This window comes from Phycodurus eques, chromosome 15 (assembly GCF_024500275.1).
Source record: "Phycodurus eques isolate BA_2022a chromosome 15, UOR_Pequ_1.1, whole genome shotgun sequence".
Taxonomy (NCBI): domain Eukaryota; kingdom Metazoa; phylum Chordata; class Actinopteri; order Syngnathiformes; family Syngnathidae; genus Phycodurus; species Phycodurus eques.
The window spans coordinates 1,387,350-1,394,677 of record NC_084539.1 but is presented as its reverse complement, the minus strand read 5'-3'; the positions used below and the strand labels follow the sequence as shown (position 1 = coordinate 1,394,677).

At 48.1% G+C, this 7,328-nt stretch overlaps 1 protein-coding gene across 1 annotated transcript in view; it reads left to right on the top strand.

Moving 5' to 3' along the window:
• The window catches only part of megf10 (multiple EGF-like-domains 10), a 111,430-nt gene that overhangs the window by 7,260 nt on the left and 96,842 nt on the right, over positions 1–7,328 (top strand). The gene's annotated exons all lie outside the window — the stretch shown is intronic.

Here is a 7,328-nt window from a genome sequence, read left to right as displayed (position 1 = left end):
GCCGTTTTGAATGTAGGGAAAAAGTTTCATCGTTGTCTCTGGGAGGAGTTGTTTGTTATTTTAATTTCTATATATGTAACTGGTTGATTGACAGGAATTTCCAACAAATTGTTCATCAGTCTCAATGGAGGTGGAATATTTCAGATTTGTTTATATTGACATGAATGATTGACATGTGTGCGTAAGCGTCAGTGACATGAGTACATGAGCGCTGGTGACATGCTCGCATGAGCGCGTTTGACTAGTGTTTAAGAGAGCATTTGACCAGTGTTTCTGAGCGCGTTTGACTCGTGCTTAAGAGAGCATTTGACAAGTGTTTATGAGCGAGTTTGACTCGTGTTCATGAGAGATTAGCTTGTCTGTGTGTGTGAGAGCATTTGAATAGTAAGTGTGAGAGGTAGTCCTGAAAAGCCAGCCCCTCATAGGAGTATCAGTGTCTTGCTCAAGGACACCACAGCTGTGAGTCCGTGAGATGTTGGCGGGATGGTCCGGTCGGGGTCTTGCCCTAGGTCCCCCACGGTGGCAGGCTATGATCTTAACCGTTGGGCCACAGCTGCCCCGTGAATGTTGCATTTCATTAACTGTTAGCCCCATTGAGCAAAAGTAGCTTGGATAAAAGATAGAAATATCAATACTCCACATTGTAGTATAGAGGCACCGGTGACGTCCACCACGAGACATCATGGGGGAACACCTCTGACTCTTCGGCCCCTGATTAATGGATTGGTGTCTTGCGTAACAGCAGACAATTGACAAACCTCATGGACACCATCTTGAACGAGGGAGTTTTACCCTGAGCCGGACGAATATGGAATAACATCCGGACAAGTTGATGACCTTCGTGACCTTATCTCCTTCCAGTTCATAAACATCAGTGCCCTATATAACACTTGTTCATGGATTGTATATTTAAAACAAGAAATGTGAACCTAATTAAAAGTATTGAACCAAATTTTATTTACCGGGACATTCTTGACAAAAGTCTGTTGCTACAGTACGAGGATGATGGAAATGAAACGAGGGAGGACATTTCAGCAGGATAATGATCCAAAACATACTGCCATGGAAAATCTCAATTGGTTTCAAAGAAAAAAAAATACAGCTGCTTGAATGGCCCAGCCAATCACCTGACTCGAATCCAATCAAAAATCTATGGAAAGAACTGAAACTCAAGGTCCAAATAGAAGCCCACGGAACCTTCAAAATTTGAAGACTGGTTTTGTGGAGGAATGGGCCAAAATCACACCAGAGCAATGCATGTGACTAGTTTCTCCACACAGGAGGAGTCTTGAATATAATAATATAAAATATATATAAGATAACATATATAGTGTTCCCTCGCCACTTCGGGCTTCACGTTTTGCGGCTTCAGTGCTTCGCGGGTTTTTCCAAAATATTCATCAAAAAAAAATCAAAAAATAAAAACACAGCCATATTAGCAGCCATATTGCGGACAGACGCGTTGTTTCATGTTGATGCGCGCGACAGAAGGTTTCCCTGCATGCCAAACAAAGAGATGAGTTGACTCAGAGGCTTTGTACATGCCTGTACTGTACTGTACATGCCACGGGCACTCATACAAAGGCGCGTGATTGGTTCCCGGTGCGACATCGACCAATGAAAGCACGGGTGGATTTATCCCGTGAGCTGATTGGCTGCGCATCATCGCAGCCTCACCCAGCATCTTGCCTTGTTGTGTTTCGCCAGTCTCGTCCACGCTGTTGACTGTCTTGCATACTGTATCTTAGTGTTGTTGTTCGTGATAACTTTTTTTGTGTAGGTAAGACCTTACAATGCCACCTAAGTGCTGTGGCCCTGCGAAACCTTCCTCCGGGGTGCCCAAGAGGAAGAAGAAGAAAATGACCATCAGCGAAAAAGTGTTTGACAGCAGGGTGCATTGAGGTGCAGTCGTTGCAGAGAGAGAAGAGCAGCGGAGAGAGGACACAACCTTGGGGCGCCCCGGTGCTGATGCTGCGTGTGGATGAGGTGGCCTCCCCCGGCCTGACCTGCTGTATCCTGCCCGTCAGGAAGCTGCAAATCCACTGGCAGATGGCAGGCAAGACGTTGAGTCGGAGAAGCTTGGAGGAAAGGAATTCAGGGATGATGGTGTTGAACGCTGAGCTGAAGTCCACGAACAGGATCCTCGCGTAGGTCCCTGCACTGTCGAGGGGTTCTAGGATGAAGTGCAGTCCCATGTTGACTGCATCATCCGCAGACCTGTTCGCTCGGTAGGCAAACTGCAGGCGGTCCAGCAGGGGCCCTGTGACGCTCTTGAGGTGGTCGAGCACGGGACGTTCAAAGGACTTCATGACCACAGATGTCAAGGTGACAGCCCTTTAGTCATTTAGACCTGAGATTGTAGGTTTCTTGGGGACTGGTATGATGGTGGAGCATGTGAAACAGGATGGTACTTCGCACAGTTCCAGAGATCTATTGAAGATCTGAGTGAAGACTGGAGCGAGCTGGTCTGCGCAGACTTTGAGGCAGGATGGGGACACAAGGTCTGGGCCCGCTGCTTTGTTCATCTTTTGTTGTTTGAAGATGCGCCTCACATCTTGTTCGTGGATGGTCAACGCAGAAGTCAGAGGTGTGGTGGTGGTCGGTGGTGCGGCTGGGTGGGTGTTGAGTTGTGAAAGTGTCCTTTTCAAATCTGCAGTAGAAGGTGTTCAAGTCGTTGGCTAGTGTGCTATTGTTCTCAGCTTGGGGGGATCGTCGCTTGTAATTAGTCAGCGATTGGAATGCATGCCAGACTGATTTAGAGTCGTTTGCGCTAAACTGTTTTTCCAACTTTGCCGCATAGTTCCTCTTTGCAATGTTAATTTCTTTAGTCAGCTGGTTTCTAGCGCGATTATACAGGGCCCTGTCCCCGCTCCAATATGCATCCTCCTTAGCTTGGCGAAGCTGCTTAAGTTTAGCAGTGAACCACGGCTTGTTGTTGTTGAATGCGCGAAATGACTTTGTTGGTACACACACATCTTCACAGAAACTGATAAAGGCTGTGACAGTGTCCGTATATTCATCCAGGCTGCCAGCTGAATTTTCAAAGACACTCCAGTCTGTGCAGTCTAAACAGCTTTGAAGTTCCATCTTGGCTTCATTGGTCCACTTTTTCACTGTTTTCACTGTAGGCTTCGCGCATTTAAGTTCTTTGCCTGTATGTTGGTATTAAGTGAATTAAGCAGTGATCAGACGAGCCCAGAACTGCACGAGGTATGGCACGGTACGCGTTATTTAGCGTAGTATAGCAATGGTCTAAAAGGTTATTTTCCCCGGTAGGACAGTCAATGTGCTGCTTGTATTTAGGGAGTTCGTGGTTGAGTTTAGCTTTGTTAAAGTCCCCGAAAATAATGAGGGGTGAGTCCGGGTGTTTTTTTTTCAATTTCGTTGACTTGTTCGGCGAGCGTTAGCAGTGCGGCGTTCGTGTTAGCTTGAGGCGGAATGTACACGTCAGCCAGAATGAATGGTGCGAACTCACGCGGCGAGTAGAATGCTTTATAGTTCAAAAACAGCAACTCCAAATGCGGGCTGCAGTGCGTGCCGAGCTCCGTGACGTACGTACACCATTTTTTGTTGATATACAACCAGAGAGAATCAAAAAACAGATAATGCAGGGAGACACGACAAAAGGTCCGTGTGGTATAATCGTATAGAACCTAAATTTGGACAGCGGTCAGAACGGCGGCAAACACGGGGCAAAAACTAGTGAATATTCCGACGCCCACACACTGTCACGGTGCCCCCTAAAAAGGCTGATGATTACAATGCATGACAGGTGCGTCACCGATGTCAACGCCCACCTTCGCTCACCCAGACACTGCAACACAAAGAAAAACAATTTGAAACACAGGGCCATGACAGTATCCCCCCACCCCCCTCAAAGGATGCCCCCTGGCGGACCACCCGGCTTATGCGGGTGGAGAGAGTGGAAGGCCCGGAGCAGGGACGGATCTAAGATCCAAGAGCGGGGAACCCAGGAACGCTCCTCAGGGCCGTAACCCTCCCAGTCGACCAAATACTGCAGACCCCTGCCCCTTCTTCTGGAATACAATATTTCACCCACCGTGTACACTGGCTCATCATCAACCACCCGCGGTGGAGGAGGAGGCCCCGCTGGAGCACACAGAGGGCTGGAGGAAACCGAATTGAGCAAGGAGACACGGAATACAGGGTCAACTTTCATGGCGGGAGGGAGCCGAAGTTTAACTGCCACCGGGTTAACAACAGAGTCAATTTCGAAAGGACCAATATACCGAGGACCCAGTTTTTTAGAACCCCCGGCCAAATGTAAATCTCGTGTGGACAACTAGACCTTCTCACCAGGATGGTAGGGAGGAGCTGAGATCCGATGACGATCAGCTAACTGCCGGTTGCGAGCCTCAGTACTGGACAAGGCCGCCTTTGCATCCCACCACAGCCCTTCGGAGATGGACCTGTACAGACGGGACGACCACTTTCCTCTCCTGAGAAGGGAACAACGGCGGCTGATAATCGTATGCAGTCATGAACGGCGACCGTCCATTGGCAGCGCAAACGAGGGTGTTATGCGCATATTCCACCCAAGGCAGATGAGAAGACCACGAGGAGGGGTGCTGATGGCAAACACAGCGAAGAGCAGCCTCCACATCTTGATTCGCCCTCTCAGACCCCCTCTCAGTTGGTTTGCGGGTGGAAACCGGACGAACGACTGGAGGAAGCCCCCAGCGCTTTGCAGAACAACCTCCAGACCCGAGAGATGAACTGCGACCCCCTGTCAGACACCAGATCAGCAGGAATACCATGAACTCGGAACTCTGGGACAGGACCGCCCCGACACCTGAATAAGATGCGTCCACCTCGACAACAAATGGAAAATCAGGATTCGGATGATTTAACACAGGAGCCTCCACAAACAATTGTTCAATATGATCAAAAGTCACATTTGCCTTCGGGGTCCATATAAATGGTATTTCATTGGAAATAAGTCTAGTCAGAGGTCCCACCTTAAGGCTGTAATCACGTATAAATCGCCTATAAAAATGAGCAAAACCCAAAAACCTCTGCAACTGCTTCCTAGACGTTGGCATTGGCCAATCAACCACAGCCTGGATCTTGGCTGGATCGGCCCGAAGCTGGCCCTTCTCCACGATGAACCCCAAAAACTGTACCGACTCCGCCTGGAACTCACACTTCTCAGCCTTGATGTAAAGACGGTTTTCCATCAAGCGCTGCAACACCATGCGGACATGTTGGCGATGTTCATGGGAAAAGATTAAGATGTCGTCCAATTACACAAAACAGAATACATTTATCATGTCCCGGAGCACATCATTAATAAGGGGGGGGGGGGGGGGGTGAAGATAAGAGCAGAGGAGGCTGAGATCCGACTCCTCCGCTTTCCAAGCAGACTTTGAGCCAGAGTGGTCAAAAGCACAGATTAAGAAGACATTCAGTTCGTCAGATCCAGTCGTTTACCATGAATACACACTAGCTAGTACAGAAGTGCAGCTGTCTTCTAGACATAATAACAGACTGCTATTCTGGAGATGGGAGGAGACACAAGATGGCTGTCTTTGCAACGTTACACTGGAAGTGTAACTGAGTTATGGAACCATAAAAGAATACATTAAAAGGTTATCTCAGTAAATGTTTCACAACATGAATCATAAAGGAGCCCTCTCAGCCCAGACGCTAACTTTTCTTCCTCATTCCCACTCGAAAACGCCACACGAGATTAAAGTCTAAAACTACAAGGCTGAAAAACAGCCTTTACCAACCAAGCTGTGAAATCTAAACTAATGACTACGTCCCCGCACTCTATCCTCAAATATTAAGTGCAGTCTAATGAAAGACGACAATATTGTCTGATCATAATCTGTGCAATCTCCCAAATGTGAACAATTCTATCTTCTGTAAAATAGCTGTCTTTTGATAATTGTATGTTTACATCTCCTTCTTTGTGCTGCTCAGTGCTGCAAATTGGAAGATGCCAAAATGATTTGTCATTAATCGTGGGACAGCAACAATAATGATCTTATATTATAAACACCATCAGTTGTATTATTGTGTGTGGGTCTCACTCGCAAGAGACCCAAAGCTGACCCACCAATTAATGATCAGACCTGGGTGTGTTTCACATCACCGCGTGGTCATTTAGCAGCCCATACCATTTTCTTACGTTTCAACCACAGCCCGTGACTGCTTCTTTCGGCGGAACTGGCAAGTTCTTAATGCCCTTCCTTTGGGCCTGCCCCCTGAATCCCATTTCCTTAAGTAGCCTAATGAAACTAGCTACCTAGTCCCTGCAGCCCACTTCTACTGGACGCACCGTTACATTCCAGCCCTGGTCCTCTGTGTCAGCTGCAAGCTTGGCATACCACAGTCTTTTTCTTTCAAACGCCTCATTGATGGTTTCCTCCCAAAGGTCTGTCAACTCGACCATGAAGATATGCCAGCAGTTTTGGACCAAAGGAGCAGGTCTCGGCGTATGTTGGTCGCTGAAATTTTTGGTGGGAAGGTGAGCCTCTGGTTTAGGGCTACCCGCATTTCCCAATCCCGGGCTGTGTTCAATGGACATGAGTCTGGTGATGATGGGTTTGTGTGCCTTTTCTCCCTTTCCAGCATAAAGGATGTTAATCACAGGAAGGAAACATGGGCTTTTGCAGGCATGGAATTGGTGGTTACCCTCTGGCCCTCAGGTGCAACAGCCAACCACTTCAGTACTTGATTGTGACTCCAGGTGCATCTCCTTTGAGCAAGGCTGGTCATATACCTCACCAGGATGGGTCTGACTGTTGCTGGGGCGGGACACTGGGGAAAGGATGGATCCTCTCCAAACCAGAGTTGTAGGTTGGTTGGAGAGGGCAGGACATCTTAAGTAGTTCGATAATGAAGCTTATTCTACTGGACTACATGTTCCATAGCTCTCTCCATGTGATCTTCCTCCTCTCCACACCACCCCACTTCATCTAGTAGCCTTGCTTGGCTTGGGACACAGCTCTGGCACACCTGGCTACTCCTTCCTGGTTGCGCACATCCACCACCACCAGGTTCCGGCGTTCAGATGGAGTAGCCTTTTGCCATGTCAGTGTAGTTCCCACCCCAAGCCCCTCCACCACATTGGACATGCCCAACTATGTCCCAGTGTCTCGGCACAGCGTTCGCTTCACCAATGGCTACAACTGGCCTCCAATTTCTTCCTTTTGCTACGGTTGGAGTGGCAGCTCTAACAAACGGATCCCGGGATTCTGTGAGGGTCGTTTCTCGCCTTGCTTTGGCACACTTGTACTCCTCAACCACATATGCACTATTTAAATTATCAATGTGAAATCTGAGTCAGAATCAGCTTTATT